Source organism: Hibiscus syriacus, unplaced genomic scaffold (assembly GCF_006381635.1).
Source record: "Hibiscus syriacus cultivar Baekdansim isolate YM2019G1 unplaced genomic scaffold, ASM638163v2 tig00002919_pilon, whole genome shotgun sequence".
Lineage (NCBI taxonomy): Eukaryota > Viridiplantae > Streptophyta > Magnoliopsida > Malvales > Malvaceae > Hibiscus > Hibiscus syriacus.
This window is the reverse complement of record NW_024061957.1, coordinates 1,756,898-1,780,709: the sequence shown is the minus strand read 5'-3', so window position 1 is coordinate 1,780,709 and position 23,812 is coordinate 1,756,898. Positions and strand designations below refer to the sequence as shown.

Here is a 23,812-nt window from a genome sequence, read left to right as displayed (position 1 = left end):
GTTATTTGAATCTTGAAGATTGGCTTCTACCTCTCCTCCTGATGACATTTATGTACTGTATGTGAAACTGGTCAGATGTATACTACATTCAATATGTCATTCTTTACATAAAACTGGTAGTTTTATGGTATTGACTGAAGCCTTTTGGATCCCTTATTTTGGCCTCTTAGGTTTCAAGAAATCGTTCCTTTAAATGCTGGAAATGTTTTGGGCACTGAAGACAATGGACCGGCCAGGAAATGGCTAGCTCTCATTAGGAAGACTCTGAACAATCTTCCTGGAGCCAGTGGTGGCTTCCACACACCTTCACCTGTCCCTGATCCACTGTAGAACTGGATGCAGACTTTGAAGGGTCAACAAGGCAGGAAGCTTCATCTTTCTTTCACCGCCAATCATTTCAATCCCTGAGTCGTAGCATGAGATTGGATAACGACATGGCAATGCAACAACCGAAGCTTGACCACCACTTCAGTGTTTGTGATCGTGTTGTCTTTGGGCATAGACTGAGTGATTATGACCCTAACTTCAGATGGGGTTCCTCTGATGATGAGAATGGAGCTGGAGATCACTAGGCAATGCTCATTATTCGGATATTCTCCAATGTCCTATGGTGGATCTTTTGCATTGGAGCCGATGGGGCATTCAAGTTACTGTTTGGTTGCCAGCGAGCAAATGGTAGGGTATTTCTAACAGTATGGGTGAAGAATGATCTTAGAGATGACATTCGCAACTTGAATGTGTCTTGTCTTGGCAGAGGATTGATGGGTTATCTTGGAAACAAGGTATTTTTTCCTATTAAACTCTTTGACTTGATACCTTTTGTTGAACTAGAAATAAGGAAGCATGCTCATTTCTTTGGTTTTGCAGGGTTCCATCTATTAGCATGTCTTTGCATCGACCAGCTTTTGCTTCGTCTGTAGTCATTTAACCTCAGGGAAAAAGGAGGGTGATGAGCTGAGAAGAAACTCTGATGTCATGGAGATCCTCAGAAAGACAAAGTTTCTATGGTTCATGGAACATGATGATAATTCTCCCCAACTATTCTAGAGCACGAGTAGCCTTTACATTACATTTTGACTGTATTAATGCTTGTCAGATTAATATCATAGCTTTTGTATAGACTAAGTTTGGATATCTCTGGACAGTCGTGTTATATGGCTTGTGGTTTTGAATTATCGGATTGCTTTGTCCTACCGCTCTGCAAAGGCTCTAGTGAGATGCACAATTGGAAGTCGCTGTTAGAGAATGACCAGGCAGGCTCTTTTCCTTATTAATTGATCCTATATTGTATGTTCAATTTTTTCATGGAGCTTTGCGTGGAAAACTGACATTTATCGGATACGTGGGAGCTCTCAATCTCTCACCGTTGAATAGATTCACATCCCTCCCAAGTTAAGTTGAGTAATGCCGATAGTCGATGGGGTTTTTCAAAAAGTAATATTGGTTTCAATCTTCAGATTTTAAAGCAAGCCTTCATGTTCCTTAATGTTAAGTACATTATCCAATGTAGAACATACAAATGAATGTGAATTCAATGTCTAATAAGCTCATATAAATAGAACTGCCATCAGAGAAAGTGACTTTCAAACAACAAATATAGTAGAACACAACCTGGACTTTAATGAACTTGAAAATTGTAACTCCAATCATAGTGTGAGTAACAACGGAGGGGAAACATAAGACGGACTCGATGCCGATGGCTGTATGACTGGTCGAATCCCTGGATTTATCATGGCGAGGGAGCTTCTGGTTCTTCATTTTCTTCGGGTGGCGAAGCAGGTTCCAGGTCCAAGGGAGTATCAGATTCTGATCCTAAAGCTTTGGAAGCTGTCACAACAACAATACATTTTTTAAGAAAAGAAATTCATGGTTTCATGGTATTTTCCCCGTACTGCAATGTTGGGGGTAAGCTAATAAAAAATACTGATGCAGATTCATTAAGATTACCTCAGGGCTTAAGGGTGACGCGGCTGTTGGTGGTAAAGTTGGAGAAAGGTAGGAAGGGAACAGGGCCTGCCAAAAATGTTCTTCAGATCAGTTAATGCTAATTTAAATTGTCTAATCCAAACTTGTTTGATTGCTTGTGTGATAAGTTACCTGGAGCTGGTAAAGGAGTGCCAGTTGCTGCAAAACACAAGAAATGGAATGGTTATCTCTTAAACATAAAACCAAGAGAAATTAATCGAACTACAATATATATATACACATATATATAAGAGAAATTAAGCTCTGTACCTTGCACTGCACTGGTACGCCACCCATGTTACAAGCTCGGGGGAGACCAAGTGCCAGGGTTCTGTTATGGGCAGTTGAAGAGGTATATTTGCAGTAAAAATAAGACAAGCACAATCCATGCTGCTGCTCATAATCGACTTCAACGAGCTGCAACAGCCTTGAGTTGGTGACGATGAGCCATTCCCGCTGCTTCCGGTGATGAAGTTTAGGCAAGGTGTGAAGGTCGAGATCATTGAGGCCGTGCAGGCCGTAGAAATTTGGCCTTCAACCGAAATGACTGAAAGGGTTGATAATATTGCAATGAGTTGGAGAAACTTGAAACTTCCATGACTTTTAAATGAAACTGCAATCAGTTTGGAGTAATGGTAAACGCCATGGAAATGGGAAGGATTATAGTTTCGAGTCTTTGAGATTGCTGCAAGCAAAAACAGGCAGCTTAGCTGCCTGTTTTTTGCTTGCAGCAATCTCAAAGACTCGAAACTATAAATCCTTCCCATTTCCATGGCGTTTACCATTACTCCAAACTGATTGCAGTTTCATTTAAAAAGTCATGGAAGGTTTCAAGTTTCTCCAACTCATTGCAATATTATCAACCCTTTCAGTCATTTCGGTTGAAGGCCAAATTTCTACGGCCTGCACGGCCTCAATGATCTCGACCTTCACACCTTGCCTAAACTTCATCACCGGAAGCAGCGGGAATGGCTCATCGTCACCAACTCAAGGCTGTTGCAGCTCGTGAAGTCGATTATGAGCAGCAGCAGGGATTGCTGTCTTATTTTTACTGCAAATATACCTCTTCAACTGCCCATAAACAGAACCCTGGCACTTGGTCTCCCCCGAGCTTGTAACATGGGTGGCGTACCAGTGCAGTGCAAAGGTACAGAGCTTAATTTCTCTTATATATATGTGTATATATATATATTGTAGTTCGATTAATTTCTCTTGGTTTTATGTTATAAGAGATAACCATTCCATTCTTGTGTTTTTGCAGCAACTGGCACTCCTTTACCAGCTCCAGGTAACTTATCACAAGCAATCAAACAAGTTTGGATTTAGACAATTTAAATTAGCATTAACTGATCTGAAGAACATTTTTGGCAGGCCCTGTTCCCTTCCTACTTTCTCCAACTTTACCACCAACAGCCGCGTCACCTTAAGCCCTGGAGGTAATCTTAATGAATCTGCATCAGTATTTTATTAGCTTACCCCCAACATTGCAGTACGGGGAGAAATACCATGAAACCATGAATTTCTTTTCTTAAAAAATGTATTGTTGTTGTGACAGCTTCCAAAGCTTTAGGATCAGAATCTGATACTCCCTTGGACCTGGAACCTGCTTCGCCACCCGAAGAAAATGAAGAACCAGAAGCTCCCTCGGCCATGATAAATCCAGGGATTCGACCAGTCATACAGCCATCGGCATCGAGTCCGTCTTATGTTTCCCCTCCGTTGTTACTCACACTATTGATTGGAGTTACAATTTTCAAGTTCAATTAAAGTCCAGGTTGTGTTCTACTATATTTGTTGTTTGAAAGTCACTTTCTCTGATGGCAGTTCTATTTATATGAGCTTATTAGACATTGAATTTCACATTCATTTGTGTTCTACATTGGATAATGTACTTAACATTAAGGAACATGAAGGCTTGCTTTAAAATCTGAAGATTGAAACCATATTACTTTTTGAAAAACCCCATCGACTATCGGCATTACTCAAGTACTTAACTTGGGAGGGATGTGAATCTATTCAACGGTGATGAGAGATTGAGAGCTCCCACGTATCCGATAAATGTCAGTTTCCACGCAAAGCTCCATGAAAAAATTGAACATACAAATATAGGATCAATTAATAAGGAAAAGAGCATGCCTGGTCATTCTCTAACAGCGACTTCCAATTGTGCATCTCAACTAGAGCCTTTGCAGAGCGGTAGGACAAAGCAATCCGATAATTCAAAACCACAAGCCATAACACGACTGTCCAGAGATATCCAAAACTTAGTCTATACAAAAGCTATGATATTAATCTGACAAGCATTAATACAGTCAAAATGTAATGTATAAAGGCTTACTCGTGCTCTAGAATAGTTTGGGGAAATTATCATCATGTTCCATGAACCATAGGAAACTTGTCTTTCTGAGGATCTCCATGACATCAGAGTTTCTTCTCACTCATCACCCTCCTTTTTCCCTGAGGTTAAATGACTACAGACGAAGCAAAAGCTGGTTCGATGCAAAGACATGCTAATAGATATGGAACCCTGCAAAACCAAAGAAATGAGCATGCTTCCTTATTTCTAGTTCAACAAAAGGTATCAAGTCAAAGAGTTAATAGGAAAAAAATACCTTGTTTCCAAGATAACCCATCATCCTCTGCCAAGACAAGACACATTCAAGTTGCGAATGTCATCTCTAAGATCATTCTTCACCCATACTGTTAGAAATACCCTACCATTTGCTCGCTGGCAACCAAACAGTAACTTGAATGCCCCATCGGCTCCAATGCAAAAGATCCACCATAGGACATTGGAGAATATTCCGAATAATGAGCATTGCCTAGTGAATCTCCAGCTCCATTCTCATCATCAGAGGAACCCCATCTGAAGTTAGGGTCATAATCACTCAGTCTATGCCCAAAGACAACACGATCACAAACACTGAAGTGGTGGTCAAGCTTCGGTTGTTGCATTGCCATGTCGTTATCCAATCTCATGCTACGACTCAGGTATTGAAATGATTGGCGGTGAAAGAAAGATGAAGCTTCCTGCCTTGTTGACCCTTCAAAGTCTGCATCCAGTTCTACAAGTGGATCAGGGACAGGTGAAGGTGTGTGGAAGCCACCACTGGCTCCAGGAAGATTGTTCAGAGTCTTCCTAATGAGAGCTAGCCATTTCCTGGCCGGTCCATTGTCTTCAGTGCCCAAAACATTTCCAGCATTTAAAGGAACGATTTCTTGAAACCTAAGAGGCCAAAATAAGGGATCCAAAAGGCTTCAGTCAATACCATAAAACTACCAGTTTATGTAAAGAATTGACATATTGAATGTAGTATACATCTGGACCAGTTTCACATACATGAGTACATAAATGTCATCAGGAGGAGAGGTAGGAAGCCAATCTTCAAGATTCAAATAACTAGGTGAAGATTTTCCAACCACATTCCATGTAGCTACAAAAATCCTATGCCAATATGGAACAAAGAAACACACTGTAAACCAAATCCTATTGAGAAACAACTTTCAAACTAGAAAGCAATGAAGATCCAAGAATACAATACCATACCTATAATTATGCACATCTGTAAATTGTGAGACATCAGAATCGATTTTACATCGTCGAACTCGATCACGATACCTCTTGCTCGGTCCCTCTAGCATACATGTAACAAAATGTTTTAGTATTGGGTTTAATTGAAAATTTCTTAAGAGATGAGATAGAAAGATGTGGTCCAAAGAGATCAAAACAATCACTAAAGTTGAGTATGATTCCAAATTCAAACCTGTTTTGCTTTTCTTGATAGTGCATGCCTCCCTATCGGAGAAGTTGTGCCCCCAATCTTCATCAACACCTGAAAAAGAAGAACCACAAAGCTGCTAAAGCTGCTCTATGTATTTTTCACATACACAGGAGAGTATCAATTTCACATATTCAAACACCATAAAAACAAATAGCATGGATGTTAGAAACAGGAAGAAAAACAACTAATAGATCTTGAACTGCAAATGGCAAATATCAAACCCCTTACTGAAATTGAAAACCAAAATTCATGTTCTTGGTATATAAAAGGCTAAAGATTTCAAATCCAAGAATCAAATGTGTAATCTTAAAATCACATGCTACAAGACAGAACAAAAGGACTTGGAAATCCCATCAAATGAATCACCTCCACAATCAACATCATCACCGTGGAAGTCCTCAGCGTTGCTATTGATATTGAACAATTTCTTGACCAATGTCTTGGGCCATGAAAGCTTCACCAGGGAAATATACACTTAAAAATAAATCTCTTACTAAACATAAAATGACAGAAAAATCAAATGAGATTGTAGCTTGTCTCGGAGTGGGGGGAACCTTGCTTTTCTTGGAGTTCCCATCTCTCATCGTTTCACAGCTTTCATATAGCCTAGCAATAATTATGATTTTTCGTGAAGTTGCACCTATTGGTTCAACTATAACTTGATATTCTCTGGCGTTTCGTCCAAATGTAAACACAGACCAATACAAAAGTTGGGGAGGAAAAACTTGTTCAAAACGGGAAATTTTGGAAAATAATGAGAGAAAAAAGTGGGATAGTTTTGAATGACAGCTTAGGATAAGACAAGGGTAAACCTCTGTTCCAGGAAATGAAATTCCAGGCTTTTATCAGTATTACCATTTCATTTTTTTAAAAGGTGGAAAACAAGTGCTTTTTCACTTGCAACTTGCAAGTGTTTTCAGCTCTGCCTGGAGAATACTGAAGAGAAACTGAGAGGGACAATAACAACTTAGGAGAGGGAGTGAAAATAAGAGATTCTGAGGATTGAACAAGACAATGTAGGACATATAAAAGAGAGAGAGGGGGAGAAACAGGACTCTTTTCTTCTTCGGGGTTTCCTTTAAAAGTTAGCTTAGAGCTCTCTCTACCGGAAAAAAAACCTCGTTCAGGGTACAGTGCAAAGTATCGATTTGAAGAGAATAAAGTGCAAGAGAGCATGGGTTTTCTCTGCTCTCTCTCTCTCTCTGCCTTTTTTCACCCCAAAATCCAAGGCCTACAAAACAAAGGCAAAAGCTTTAGGCTCAAGGGCAAATGGGCATTGGAGATATCAGCCACCCATCCACAATCAACCTCTGCTCGGATCTCTTAATTTATTGTTTTTATCAAATGGTTTGAACGATTTATAGTCAACAGTGTAATATTATTTGATTACCACTTGCCCACGGTCAGCAAAGTTAGGTTTGATCATAGTTTAATATACTCCCCAAACCTGTGGCCATTCCCCACAATTGGTCTCCCGCAAGGGCAAAAGAGGAGGTTAAAGAAGCAATAGAAAGATTACAAATCAAAGAATTATATTAAGCATGGAGACCCTGTTTCCCGTTTCTGACTTCCCCCGTTCAAAATAATCTTAAACTTCTAAGTTGGTTTAAATTTCCAAGTCCTATCTAATCCAATTTTTATTCTCCTGCTGATTTAAGTTTTCCCTTAAAAAACGCAGGACTGCATTGTAAATTTAAGTAAGTAGAGGGACCAAAATAACAAATTGAGCTCACATATGATGGTTAGTTTCTTAAAAGAACAACAACAACAACAACAAAACCCAATTCCCATATGTATGGGATAAGGGGGAGGTAGGGTAGTAGGCTACCCCCAACGCCAGGTTGAGAGTAACTTCCGTGGAAGACCTCCGGCAGTCAGAAAATTAAAAATTTAGATAAAATGCAATGCATGTATAAATAAATACATAAATACATAGCTAAACAGTATTCATATGCAGTCATTAAAATCATATGTGCGTCTGTAACAGGAATTAATCCCTGCATAATTATCCCTGCGAAAGAATCTCTGCATATAGACATAAACATAAGATAAGATCCGGCTAAATTTAAAAGAGGAAACATGAAGAGAATGATACACAGAAGTCAACGTTAGCAAGTCCAGTTCTAATCCTTCATAAATACCAATAACAGCAACGTATAAAAGTATAAGTCATGGAAAATACTACAAAGACATTAAAAGAAGACAGAGATGATACACCCTATAGATGTGACCCACACTACTCCACTACCCTAGTCTTTAGCCTCCATATTTTCCTATCAGAGGTCATGTCTTCGGTAAGGGCTAAATCCCTCAAATCAGATCTCAAGCAGTCTTCCCACTTTCGCCTTGGTCGTCCTTTCCTTCTGGCACCGTCGACTGTAATCGACTCTACCCTCCTTACCGCATCCGACGGTAGTCGCCTAAGGACATGCCCAAACCACCGTAGTCTTCCCTCCCTCAATTTTTCGGAAACAGACACCACCCCCAAGGACATCCTAATAGCAGAGTTTGTCGTCATATCCCTCATAGTCTTACCACATGTCCATCGAAGCATTCTCATTTCTGCGGCCTCAATCCTCCTTACGTGATCCTTCTTGGTTGCCCAACATTCTGATCCATACAACAGCGCTGGTCTTATTGCCATTCTATAGAATTTTCCCTTAAGTTTTAGAGGGACCTTCTTGTCACACAGAACTCCAGTAGCGGCCCTCCACTTTAGCCATCCCGCCTTTATACGGTGTGTAACGTCATCATCTACACCCCCATCTTTATGTATCATAGACCCTAGGTACTTGAAACAATCCTTTGAGGGAGAACGTGTCCTTCTATGCATACTTCTACATCTTCATCGTTTTGGTTCTCATTGAAGTTTGAACATAAATACTCTGTCTTTTCAATATTGATCCTTAAACCTTTTTCTTCCAAAGCAGTCTTCCAGGTAGCCAGTCTACTATTCAACTCAGATTTTGTTTCAGCAACTAAGACAATGTCGTCAGCGAAAAGCATACACCATGGTACACCGTCTGGTGTCGCACAATAGATGTCGTCCATGATCAAGGCGAAGATGTAAGGGCTAAGAGCCGACCCCTGGTGGAGTCCGATTTCCACCGGGAATGCCTCGGTGTCGCCAACTGTAGTCCTGACGTAAGTAGTAGATCTACAGTACATATCACGAATCGCCCGGATATAAGCAGTTGGGATCCGTCTCGTTTCCAAAGTCTTCCAGATCGTATCGCGGGGAACACTATCATAAGCCTTCTCAAGGTCAATGAACGCCATGTGAAGATCTCTAGATTTTTCCCTATATTTCTCCATAAGCCGTCGAAATAGATGAATCGCCTCCGTGATAGACCTGCCTGGCATAAAGCAAAATTGGTTTCTTAAAGAAGTATGTTGAAAAGGGGACATGGTGTGCAAAAGAGTGTTGCTTAAGCGTGGGTTGTACGGCTTCCCAACATCAATAGAAAAAGGGGTGTTTCGATAGGAGATAATTTGTGCCAAAGGAATTTTGTTAGGAAATAATCATGTGCGGCAGTCATAGTACACGATTAAAAAAGATGTTATCGATTTTATTATTATTTAAATAATAAAATAAGTAAAAAATTATCGAAAATATTATTATTTCTATCGATTTTTACTATTATTGGATTTTACTGGTTTTGGTAAAACGCTATCAGTTTTGTTATTTTTTATACCGATTTTATTATTATCGGACACTTTACTAGAAATGTTAAACAAATATTGATGTTTTAGATAATTTTTAACCAATTTTTTTATTTAAATAATAACAAAACTGGTAAAGTATTTTTTTAATCTTATATTAAAGGTGTCGTGATGTAGAATTTCCCAATTTGGGATTGGCTGCGTCGCACTGTGTCCAATTCGGGGGCTCATTTTGACTCCATCTAGGCTCGTTTTCATCACAAACAAATGTTAAATGCATGACACTGTAGGTAACCAGAAAAAGGAAATCCATGTTTGCCTCTAAATGTTAAATGGCTTTGGTCTAGTAATAGTCTAATTCTGGGAATCTGCTTGTGCCTTTGTCGAGGTTTCCCCCACATGAACAGTTCATTTGTAGCAGTCAACATCATTAAACTAACATGCAGCAACACGGTTATACATTGCATTAAATTTAAATCTTAACAGATTTCCTCAACCTTACATAATCCATCAATGAAGGAGGCTCATCCAACCATTGTGCGCTTGTTAGCCGTACTGCAGTTCATTGTGAAACAACAAGAACACGATAAATGAGATTAGGGATGAGATAGATGGAGGAGAAATGGTCCTACTAAGCTTTAAAACGGAGCGCTCCAAGAATTGATAAGAGAATGTAGTACCTTGAGCTAGCTTGTTCAATGTGGAACACCACTGCTTTGATGACTGCTTGTATACAGCAAGTATGAGATCCATCTATGCATCAATTTAAGCATCAATTAGATGATGAGGTTCACTTGAATGACCCTTTCTAGGATCTCCATTCGGCTCCGAAATTGCATAGTTAAACTGACATGTAAAACCCAGAATTCATTGGGATTTTAACAAACCGACTACTACGAAATGAAGGCTAATCTTTTAAAACACTGCCATGTTTTTGCATACATGATGATTTCACATATAATGTGTTCATTATCAAACGCAAGCTTCCAAGAAGAAGAAAATAAATTTTGGTTTCTTACCACATTCCCACACGAAGAATGCATTGAAATCAAGGCTCGTTCAAGCACATACAAGTCAACAGCTTTATCTTCTGGAAGCGTTGATGTAAAGCTCAGACCAAAGTCGATAAGGACCTAAAGAAATTTTAAAAAAAACACGGAAAGGTCCGTTTGAGATGATGCAAAAGGTAATTAACCTTAAAGCTAATGCAGAGACCCAAAGCTAATTTAAGAAAAATGTAACTACTGACGAGCTTATTAGTTTCATCTCTGATTAACATGTTTGACGTGGTGAGGTCACCGTGAACAAGTCCACCGTCGTGGAGTTTACCAATTGCGTCGCCAATTTGGGTGGCTATATCGGCTAAACGTTCTTGAACGACGCCGTTTGACCCGAATCCGAGGAAAACGTCTTTAACGGAAGGGCCCTCCACGTACTCGAATGTCAGGGTATGGAGCACGGGGTCGACGGAGTAAAGAACCGGAGTTGAAACGCCGAGCCGTCGAGCCTTAGTCATGCACCTAGCTTCCTGCTCCGAACAAAAACGAAAGTACTGATTTTTATTCGATTTAACTTGACAAAAACAGGGGGGAATGGTTTGGGAGGGGGGAAAAAGGAAAACGAACCCCGTTTAAGCGCTTGAGAGTGAGCTTACAATCGAGAGAAGGATGCCTGTATTTCTTGGAGAAACGTTCTTTAATGATGGACCTTTTCCCGCGAATACTGACTCGAAAACTCTCTGTAAATGGGAAGCCAAAAAATGGAATTGAACATAAATCTGAACATTCTTTCTTACTTTTTGTATCTTAGAAAGAAAAGGGGAGCATATTTGAACTTACAGCTTCAGCTCCTTGCTTAACCAGAACGAGGGCGTCATTTCCAGAAACAGTTTCGGAGTAGATCTCCATTAGGAAGGTTTACGTCAAGGTAATCAACAAGAAAACGGAATTCTTCGGTTAACTGACAAGTTTGAGATTTAGCAGGCGGCTGTAACGAGGGACTCGGGAATTTGGTCTTTCTCTATATTTTTTTAATTAGGGTTCTAAATTTCTTCTGGGCCCTTAAATGGAATTGGGATCTGCTCTCGAAACCCAAAAGAAGTCCGCACCCCAACCACAAACAAACAAATAAATAACATTTTCATCTTTGGAACCTAAACTGATTAAAAATCAATAATTTTTACTAAAATGATCCTCGATTCTCAATTTTTGACTGTATGCCGTTGTTCTAGCATCGAACTGGAAGCAGAAGCAGTAGTAAACTTTAAACGGGAAACAAATGTTCTTCACTCTAAAGTTCTAGTGGAACATTCATATCTCTGCGTATCTGAAACATTTATTCTGAACATAACATTCCCAATGTTCCATTTCATGCATCTTTATCTCCATCGACATTTATACGGACAAAAAAGGATATATATAACATCTCGAACTTTACATACTACGGTACGTGACGTGATAAACAATACGTTTGTATTCATGTGCAGTATAGAAACAATGACCTCGTTCCCGAAATACCAGCTAGAGCCAAACAATCAACTGTTTCATGTTCTCGGGGAACTAAACATATGTACGGCAAAACAAATGAATGATCTAAAGTTTCATCACGGGCCACGACGGGTGAAACAGAAACAGCCAGGAGATTGGTCATCAGGTATCATGCCACCTCCCTTGCTCGTATCTACTGCTTCTAGCAACCTCACCACCTCATCCATGTCGGGACGTCTGTCGGGGTGCCCATCCCAGCATTTCCTCATGATGCTTGCTAATGATCCTGGGCAACACCTTGGAATTTCCGGTCGTAAATTCTGCAACCAACGATATCCGATGACATTAACATATATACCATCAGAAAGTACAATCAAAAGTATCAGAGGCAAGAGAAAAGATTCGAGTGCAAACATCCACTGGTTTTGCCAAAAGATTGGTACTTCGACTTAAGGTTTAAATTTTAACCCGTACCTGTGCTACTACTGCTGATGAGACTTCAGCAAAACTAAGATCAGCATACGGCATATCACAGCAGTATATTTCCCATAAGCAAATTCCAAAGCTGTAGACATCGCATTTCCTATTGTAAGGCTTACCATCAAGGACCTACAAGAACCAGTGCGTTATGTTCTCGTTCTTTAGGTGATCCAACTGTTTTTGCGGTTGATCGGAAAAGTTTGTGCTGTTACTTGTTACACTAATTAATGGATAAATAAATTATACGGTCAATGGATGTCAAAGGAGTGGATACCTCTGGAGCCATGTAACCAAGGGTGCCTGTTTCCCCGGTCATATCTCTAGGATTCTGAGCTTCAACTCGAGCAACGCCAAAATCAGCAATTTTCAAATTTCTACGAGCATCTAACAACATATTTTCTGTCTTGACATCACGGTGTACAATCTTTTTGGAGTGAAGATAGCACAAACTGCAGAATTTGAACAAATGATATCCATTACCTTTACAAAGAGTAAAGGATAGAACTTAGAAGTCCTAATATACCTAAAATATTACTCACCCTCTAGACAGGTCCAAAGCAAGTTGAATAACCACCTTAAAGGCAAGTTTCTTCCTCCTGTTTCGGATCAAAAATTCTTTAACGTCCCACCTGGAAGGTACTCGACAACAACACAACATGCACTGGAAGGAAGTGAATTGTTAATCCCGCTTGTCGAGTCTTTGGATGGGATCTTAAGGTTGGAAGTTCCCATTGAAGCTCCAATAAACTGGAAAAAACACACACAATAATTCATGATTTGAACATTGAAATTCAAAGCAGTCAAAAGGATTAAGTTATGATATGCAATAGCAACAACAGTCATAACCAGTAACAATAGAAGAAACTCAGGGGTAAACGGAAAAGAAAAGGCAGTGCCATCTTCCCATGCTAACTAAATTATAAATTGGCTTTACCTTTGTAACATTTGGGTGGTCAAGCTTATGCCAAACAGCAACCTCTTGCCGGAAAGATGCACGAAGAGCAGCAGCTTCAGCGGCTGTAGCAATCCCATCCTCCCCCCAATCCAATACCTTCACTGCAAAATTAAGAACTCTTTGTAGTTAGGATATCAGGAAGCCAGATGTTTGCTCAAGAACATTACAATTGCAGTGAAAAACATGTTTTAGTATCAAATAGGAGTAGAATATAAGCTGCAAGCCATATAGAGTACATGATTCGACATTAGTGATTACCTCCCCTAGACACATGTTCAAATCAAGCATCAGAAAGGAAACATGATATCAGAAATTCAAGTACTTCCATCTAAAGAACTCAGTATAAAGAAGCAATTTGGAGTGATAAGCCGTTCAAACCAAGCAAACCATCCCAAGGCTGTTGGTCCCTTTATCTAGAATTTCATAGCAGAAGCAATGTTCGTTGACATCAAGATTCAAGTTTTGCAATTTCAAAGTGAAAAGAGAAATTAGGTGTCATGGCATTCTCGTTTGCACACAGAAAACGAGCAAGTTATCACATTCAATTAGATATCTTGACTCACCTCAAGTTCCAAGCACCGTTTATTCCACAAACTAGTCTGTATTATACATATGACCCTATGCTATAATCAAACTTAAATATACGAATTCATCATCATCATCATCTGTTACAAATTTGAAGTTTGAACAACTAAGAATTTGTATTTGAACCAATCAAAACAAGTCGAAAACAATAAATATTGTCAGCTTGGGCAAAATAGCAGTCGATGATGAACAAGAAACAAAAGATGAATACTGAATTTTGACAAATTAAAAACATAAAAATATGATTACCTGCAACATCTTGGTTATCATAAACGCCACGGTAGACAGTGCCATAAGTTCCATGAGCTATAACATGCCTGATATCGAGTTTAGCCAAATCAATTTCCCACTCTTCCTTCTTCGTCACAGTTGAAACAATTCTGTCGCTGGACCAAGCCCTGCTCAAGTGCTTATCCAGTTGCAAATCCCAGCTCTTGAAATCTATCTTATCAGCTCTAGTAAACATGTCCTTGTTGTTGCTTAGACTTCCTACAGAAGACCCCAAGGCCTTATCCTCTGTTGGGTTTGTTGTCCCTGTTTTCGCCACAGCTTTAGCCCCATCACCGTTGTCTGTCGCCATACCGATAAACAAATAGAAAACCCACGAAATAAAAACAAAAGAATCACTAAAACCACGATAAACTGATAAAAAAAATCATAGCTTTTTTGTCTGAAAATAAGAGAAAAGAAAGGTGTGTTTATTATATAAGGTGTAAAGGTTAGAAGATGAAGGAGGAAAATTATTTAAAGCATAGAAAGAAGTATTTTTTTTAAAAAAAATCAACCAAGGAAAGGGATAAATAGAAGAACAATGAGTGTCAATGACCATTGTCAAGTAAGATTTCAAGTTTTAGTGAAATAATATTATTTCTCCATTATAATTTTAAATCAACTTAAATTCAAATATAATTAAATTTATATAATTATTAAATATGGGTCTTTGATAAAAAAAATGCAACACTTCTATTCTTATATACTGTAATTGAATGTAATTAACAAAATTATATTACCGATAAAAACATAATTATTATTTAATTTATAGTTAATATTATTTTAAATTTATCAATAAGATATAATTATACTATTTATATCATCAAATGTAAAAAATAAGAAATTATATAACTAAGTAGTCTCGGTGGTAAATATATTATTATTGTTCTTTAAGTCTCGGGTTAAAGCACTATGAATGTCATAGATATAAGCATTCAATACTAAATGATTGAAAATTATTTTTGAACATATTTTATTTTATACTCATTCATATTAATAAAAAAATATTATATTTATCAATATTTAATATTTCTTTTGTAATTGCACTCTCATATATCTAATAAGATATTAATTATAATTTCATGTATTACATTGATATTAAAAACAGATTTAATATTGATCTTATTTTATTAAAGCATTTTATTTTTATCATAAACCATCAATAATCATCAATTATAAGTTGTTCTAATAAGATAAAATGTTATATTCTTTAAATAAAAACTAAAATAAATTGTTTCATAATAATTTTTTTATAAAATTTAATATAAAATAATAAAAAGATAAACCATGGATAAGCATTTAAGATGATTTATTATTCATTTTGTTTTGATGGGGTCATCCATGATGTATCCAGTCCCGTATTCAAATTATACTCTATCCCATGGGGGCACATGTACCGTTACAGCGTATTCCAGCATCAACAACAAGCACCTTCCATGACTGACGTCAAACCATAATAATTATTATTTGTACTAATATTATTCCTTTTCCGTTCTTTCTTTTATTTATTAAAAAAATAAAAACAGTAGAGCTTAGTTGACTTTTTCATATTAGTTTTTGATTAAATTAGAATGGGAATAGTAAATACGGTGCCGTGTCGTTTCGTTGTCCTTTGTAGGGTCCTTTCAATTTAAGTAATGGTTGACTGATTGATTGGGGCGTGACATTCGCTTTTGCCTTTTATGTCTACGGAATATTAAATATATGGTCAAATTGTACTTTTACTCCCTAAACTACGCTGATGTTTTATTTAATGTCTGAAGTTAAATATTGAAATTTAATTTTTTGTACAAATTTATTATTTCACCCATAATCATGTTATATAGTTTATTTTTTGTATTTAATATTAACTATATAAAATGATTAATAATGTTATAAAAATTAACATTTAGTTACTACTAAATTTGACCCTTATTGGTTTTTTAAAAATAAAACATTTAAACTTTAACTATGATTATTTTAAATATTTTGAACAATTAATCTTATAAAATAAATATTTAAAAATTATTTAATTGAAAATTTTTAAATTATTTTTTATATCTTTATCCATAATAAATTTTAAACAATAATTAGATAAATGAAAGGGGTAAAATATATTTTAAATTTAAACGAAAGGGATGATGAGAAGAAAATAATTGACCAAAACACATCAATCAAATCCATCGAATTTTTCGTTCTTTTTTCTTCTGGGAGCCGGTGGGTTTTCCTTTCAATCAAATATCACCATCGGACTATTTGGTATTGGCTTTCGGTCAAGCCAGCTGTCGTTTATTTTATGAAGGAAAATAATAGTATTATTATTATTATTTATGGTCATGAATAAATAAATTTAAATGGTTGTTCCTTCTTTTCATATGTACGGGTAAGGAGGTAAGATAATAGGTTACCCTCAACATCAGGTTGAGAGTAGCTTCTGTAAGAGACCTCCGAATTATGAAATGTCCTCCGTGAGACTCGATCCCACGACCTCAAGATTAAGAACCTTGTGTTCGATCCCATGAATAAATAAATTTAAGTATTATAATAAAACACGATCTCTCGAGCGTCCTAGGATTTTCTTTGCCGAAATAATGCTTCTTTCACTCTCTTCGTTGTTCAAACTTTTAAACTCTTCAAAACTTTGAATCTATTTTATGGTTATTATTCCATATATATAAGTTGTTTAGAACTAATTGTATATCATTTATTTATTCTGGTTTTAAATGCTAATTTTTTAACTTGTTAAATTTTAAAATTTGAATTTTAACTCTACAATCTAAATCTTAAAATCAATAAATATATAAAAATTAAAGTTTATACAACTTTACCAACTGGATATCGATACAAGTAATTGAGATTCAGAAATTTAAACTTATAAAATCAGATTTAAATCCTATCACCTTCACTGTTGATGAGTAATTTATAAATTCTTATATAAATTTTAAAATAATTTTTATATCAAATAATTTTACCATCTATTATTATGCTTTTTTTTCAAGTATGAATCTAAATTTCAAACGTTGTTACAAATTGGCAATGACATTTATTATTATTATTATTACTGATAGTCAAAGGACGTGTGTGGACGTGAATGAGCAGTGCCAAGGTGACTCTGAATTAGAGTAACCGCGTGTGCTGCACAGCAAAAAACACCTAATCAAATATCAACAAAATCATGATTTGCGCTAAGCCACGCGCATGGTACAATTTGTGATTTTATTTTTGTAATTTTGTAGGATGTGTTTGATTAGTATTTAGGAACGAATCAGGTAGAGGATTCCGCAAAATAAATATGGAAATATATTCAGTTATTTTCTCATCAAATGTTATCCGTTGTTTAAGTCTTAATATGGAATATTGTTCGATGTTACTTGAGTAGTTAAAGTGTATTATTTTTTGTTTAATTTTAGATTCAAACAATTACGTATGTAGAATGTGTTATTAATAATTAATAAAAATTATGAATATATTATATTGTAATCATTCTAGACTATTAAAAAATTAAAAAATGTTTCCGATTTTTCTCTCAAACTCTATTTTCATGAATAATCTAATAACAACATTTAAACAAGATTTGGAGAATATCAAAAATAAAATTTGAATTAATTCAAAATTTATACAAATTTCGAATCAAAACATAAACACAAATGAATGAATGAATAATCCTTCACCCCAAAACAATAACAAAATGGCTGAAGTTTATGTTTCGAACGTATTCTTATGCTTAAATCAATAAGAGACAAAAATAACAGGTTTAATGTAAAAATAAGTGTTTAAATTATACCCTTTATTAATTTCAAATAACTTTTTGCTCAAAATAATTGTAATATTTTTCTGTTATATTTGTAGGTACTTACACCGTAAATGTCGTTAAAAAGTCCATTAGATAACACGGGTCATATTTTATATATGTTTTTAAAAAATTATTTTTTAAAAAATAAAAAATAATTTTAAAAACATTTTAAAAAAAACTCTGTTCGTCCCCTTCCCCTCCACCGTCGCCTGTGCAATCACTCCCCCAGCCCCACCTGTGCATTTCTCCCGACACCCACCTGCGAGAGCAAATTTAGGAATTTGGCCTTCTTTCTTTTAATTCAGGGTAAACTACACGGAAGATCACTAAACTATGGTCAAAAATTAATGTGACCACCGAACTTTCAATTGAATTAATCAGACCATCCAACTATTTAATTGAATCAATCATACCACCGGCCGTTAATTTTTAACAGAGGTGGTAATGTGTCTGTTAAGAAATTAACATAATTATATATTTGGTTTTTAATATTTACATATTCTATCAATTTAGTAACTATTTTAATTCAATTAAATAAATTTAACTATCCAATTAGAACTTTACATGTGTCAATACATGATTGGAATATTTTATTTATGAATTTTTTATTATTTAATTTAATAATTTTTTTATCTAATCAAGTGATGACACGTGTTACCACCCAATTAAAATGAAAATAAAGGGGACTAACATACTTACAAGTGTCACCACCTGATCGGATAGAAAAAATTATTTAATTAAATAATTTAAAATTAATAAATAAAACTTTCCAATCATGTATTGACACGTGTCACATTCTAATTGGATAGTTAAATTTATTTTATTTAATTAAAATAGTTACTAAATTAATAAAATGTGTAAATATTAAAGACCAAATACATAATTATGTCAATTTTATTAATGGACACGTCAGTACCTCTGTTAAAAATTAACGGTCGATGGTCTGATTAATTCAATTAAATAGTTGGGTGGTCTGATTGATTTAATTGAAAGTTCGGTAGTCACATTGATTTTTGACTATAGTTTAGTGGTCTCTCGTGTAGTTTATCCTTTAATTTAAAAGGATAATGGAGGTGAGAAGGTTAGAAAGGAAAATAGACGATGATAAGAGAGATGATCGGCGGTGGAGATTCGATGACGAATAGTCGTTCGATAATAGGAAGGCTGCCGGCGACGGCTTGGAATGAGAAATTTTAGAGTTTTAAGATATTTTTTTTGTAATTTCTAAAAAATATTAATAATATACTTTGAAAAAAATATGAGGGTATGCGAAAATATAAGAAAGCAAGCTAATTCTAGCTACTACAGCCCCATGCGGGGTGGCTTGTGGTGTGCGTGGTCTGGAAATTGGCCTTGTTATGCTATGTCCCACCCTCATCAGACAACTAAAGGTCCAGTTTCTGTCTGAAAATAATGGTGGTGTGGCCCATGACATATATGTTTTGTGTTTCATCTCATATTTTAAGCCCACTTCCTTAGAAAACATTGCTATCACCATAGAAAGAGCCAATCAAGAATGTTTTCTTGCATTCACTTAGTTACACAACTAGGGATGTGTAAGGGATGCGGGGTACAGCAGCATATTTTAGAATTTTTTAATTTTTATATAATTATTTAATTTTACATTCAATAAAATTTTATAAATTTACTTTATTTAAAATTTTAATATATCATCTTAAATTCATACCACCTTTTCTTGGTCTGTTTTTGTAGACAACATCATACCTGAACCTAATAAGCTGTACCGCTTGATGATTGGTATATAGGTTAGGCATGGTCTGCCCCCAACCAAATATTCTACATTTACCTTCACCAAATATATTTACCTAGAAAATAAATGGGCGTTAGCTTTTACCCTAGAAGATACACTAATTCAAAATTTTGCAAAATTATACAAGTTTAGGTCCAATATTTTAATGTGCCATGTCCCAAAGTCCCTTTAAATGCAAACGTGTCTTTGAACTAGGCCTGTAAATGAACTGAATGTTCAGCGAACCGTTCATGAACCGTGCGGCGGGAAATTCGTTTATTTATTAAATGAACGAACATGAACAAGATTTTTTGTTCGTTTAATTAAATGAACGAACATGAACATAGGTCTCGTTCGTTCATTTACGTTCGTGAACGTTCGATTATGTTCGTTCGGTTCTGTTCGTTTATGTTCATTCATTTATGTTTAACATAATATTCTTAAATCAATTTTGGTGACCAATTTGTAAGTATCTTAAAATATTAATTAATCTGATATTCTGATAACCAATTCCATAATTAACTCAATTTATTTGGAGATTAAATTCAATATGTTAACCCATGATGCACCTCACACCTATATTCATTTTCCCTTTTTTTTTCTAAACCCTAGTGTTCACTAGATAGTGGAAACGATCGCTGAAAGCTTCAAAACAAGATATATTATAGTGCAATCTGAAGTTTTACAGGTATGTTTTCATCTCTTTCTCTGTTTTATTTGGGTTAATAGTTGATATATAAAGTTATTGCGGGTATCTTCACATCTAAAACTCAAAAAACATCATACTTCTTTCTAGAAATAGATGGGAAAATAAATGTACCAATCTGAAGTATATGAGCATCAAGAAATAGAAAAATATATAGAATATGTCAGAAAACAAAACAAAAGTTTCTCTGCAATTTCTGCAAAAGAGTGTAAAAGCGAAAGTAATTGGTTTTCCAGGAAGAACCTATTAATAAGTAAAAAATACACTTTGATAATGAACTTTTGTTTTCATAGTTATTGTGTGACCTTTAGTTGTGGAGTAGAGTTTAGGTATGTTAAAATTTTGAATGGTGGTTTAGCAATAATATCAGTTACGATATGTAGCATCGAAGGGATTTCGGATCTATGTTATTGCCTTGTAGTCCAATTTGTACCGTTCGAAATCTTCATGCTGTTAAATTTTCTACTCTGCCAACGGAAATGACCATTATTAACAAACCTCACTAAAGTCTGACATCGATGTCACAAAACTTTTAACCGACAAATTTATTAGAATAACGTAGTGGAAAATGATTGTTCATATGTAATCATGGACCACTAAGATAAATGTTATATCGTTAAATGAAAGTCGTGTGAATTATTTAATATCTTTAAAAAATCGATCAAAATATTTGATATCTTCAAACATTTCATCACTGCTAATAAGCTCTTACGCTATTTATCACTGTAGATTTGGTTAATTTGCATTGTCGACTATTTTTCATGAAAAAACAATGGAAGGTAGGGTCTCCAACGTTTGTGTTCGTGTTTATTTATGCTCGTGTTCGTTTATGTTCATGTTCGTTTATTTATTAAATGAACGAACATGAACAAGTTATATTCCTTAATAAACGAACATGAAAAAAAATTGTTCATTTATATTCGTGTTCGTTCTATTCGTTTACAAACCTACTTTAAACGTTGAAGAAGTATATATATATATATATTGCAGAGAAATGCAACGGAGCCGATTTAATTCACCAAGCCATCAACAGGCAAAAAATGGATGTCCCTTGTTCTCATATGTAATGGGATAAGGGGGAGTTCAGATAGTAGGTTGTCCCCAACACTAGATTGATAACAGCTTCCGTATGAGACCTCCAAATTATAAAATACCCTTAATAAAACTCGATCCCACGACCTTAAGATTAAAAACCTTATATTTTACTAACTAAGTTGAATGATCATTTTCATCAAAAAGGCAAAAACAAGTGTTTAATAATAAAAAAAAGGTGGCCTAGAAGTAGTCGTTTGCAAAACAAGTGTTTAATAGCCATTCGCATGCCCATCGGGAAACGCTTAATGGCAGTTGAAAGAGAAAGTGGGCCATCGTCCTCTCTCTTAGCTTAAAATTTAATACAGGCAGTAGCAATCATTTAGAATGGCAAGCTTTTAGAATCTTTGATGGCGACGGTGGTGGGGTCTGTCATGTGCGCTTGTTTGCTTGCTGCTGCCCTACATATGCAATCTGCTGGCAGCTTTGATGAGATCTTGTGTAAAAGAGGGGGATGGTGGTGGCCCCAGCTCGTGCTGGTGGTGGATTGGTCATTGACTCCATTGCTGGGTGCAACATCATGCACAAGGAATACGGAAGTTCCTGCCTCACTTTTGGTTTTGGTTTTATTGATTTTTTTCTCTTTTGTCCAAACCGGATGATGTTTGGATTTTGTTCTATCGGTTGGATAGGAATGACAACGGACGGGTTCGGGTGGGTTTTGCTCATTTGTTTCCGTCGGATATATTTTTTGTCCTGTCCTCAAACTCGACTCAAAATATTACATTCAAATCTAAACCCAAACCCAAAATATTTTGTTTGTATTATATAATTAATATAAAATATATATATAATCGGAGCGGGAATATCTTAACCTGAACCCGAAAAAAATCTTCAAATTTTACCAAGATACTTGACCTGACCCGATATTATTAAAACCCGACCCGAATTTAGCTGGGTTTCAGGTTTCCCTGTCGAGTTCGGATCGTTCTGCCATTCCTACGGTTGGACATCAAGTGCGAATGGTTTGTAGAGTTTAAGTTAAAAAAATTATTTTTGAATTATTGTAAAATTTAAAATTTTGCATTATAATTTTATTAATTGAATTATTTTATCAAATTTAAATGATATCATTTCTTAGTCATCATGATATTACTTTATGTTAAAATTTTAATAAAATTTTCATATTATTTTATCAAGATTCATATACTCTAATATATCACATTTAATCAAAGTTTATATGAAACCTATTTCTTACTAGTATAATTAATACTGTATTGATCTTAGCTCATAAATTGTCAACCATACATTGAACACTGCCGTTAATTACCTACCGAACCCTTTTATTTTAGGGCTTAGAAAATTAATGAAAAAAGTTATGGGTCAGTTCTCCCTCTTTGGTGATGGAGGTAATGGGAATGGGGAAGTTGGCCACCTCTCAAATTTAATGAAGTTAAGGAATTATAGTTTGTAATTAATAGAGCTTTGATTGTAGATCTCTCCACAAAGGAATGATTACTTTATGTAAAAATCAGAGGAAACAAAATTAAGAAAAAGAACATAAAAAGATTGATCATTTGCCATGGTGTTATCCATATGACACCAAGAGAGCTTATGTGAGTTAATAATCAAAGCTAAAAGCACGATGAAACATGTGAGATTAGTGTTGATTGAATCCATGGCTCTGTCACTCCCCTTTGCTTCGTTGAATCTCTTAGACATACATACTGAAATACGTATACGTGTACAGTCATGTGTGTGTTACGTGTATGTATAAGCGACAGATGTTTTACCGACCAATATGTATATATAAAAGCGACGGATGGTGGTGTTGCCCACGGGGGAAATTCGGGTCATGTGGAAGAAGCTTCCTACTGCCGTACAGTTTCTACAAGGCTTGTACTATGTCTACGTGTTTGATTTTCATCTTCACATTATATGTGGATTAAACATGTTTTTAAACAAATCTTACTCTGTCGGATCACTCTTCACATTAGTAATTACAGGTTCAAAGCGTTGTTGTTTTGAGTTTAACGAAGAGTTCATTGAACGATAGTCTCGCCATTAATGGGAGTTCCAAACGCAAAGCACGAAACTGCTAATTTTTTTTTCTCACCATAAGTAATAATTTAGCAATGGTAGACCTTTTTTTTCTGACTTCCAACCTGTTGTTATAACGGAGCTGTGCAGAGGAAAAACTTACACTACGACTTGAAACCAAGTAGTCGGTGTTGTCCAAAAGGATGACCCGACCCAACACTACTCGGAACCACCTTTCCAAAAAGAATGACACCCTGTCATATCCGCCGACGGCCTACAATTCCAGATTCTCCTTTTCCATATTTACCATCCAAGTCATACGTGGA

General features: G+C 35.8%; 6 pseudogenes; 2 read left to right on the top strand and 4 right to left on the bottom strand.

Moving 5' to 3' along the window:
- The first annotated feature begins 5 nt into the window (after positions 1–5).
- On the top strand, positions 6–1,274 carry LOC120163813 (annotated as a pseudogene).
- Positions 1,275–1,497: 223 nt separating this feature from the next.
- Positions 1,498–2,750, bottom strand: LOC120163800 (annotated as a pseudogene).
- Positions 2,687–3,813, top strand: LOC120163162 (annotated as a pseudogene).
- A 267-nt stretch (positions 3,814–4,080) lies between these two features.
- Positions 4,081–6,562, bottom strand: LOC120163791 (annotated as a pseudogene).
- A 3,278-nt stretch (positions 6,563–9,840) lies between these two features.
- LOC120165975 lies at positions 9,841–11,399 on the bottom strand (annotated as a pseudogene).
- A 484-nt stretch (positions 11,400–11,883) lies between these two features.
- LOC120165964 lies at positions 11,884–14,511 on the bottom strand (annotated as a pseudogene).
- Positions 14,512–23,812: the final 9,301 nt, after the last annotated feature.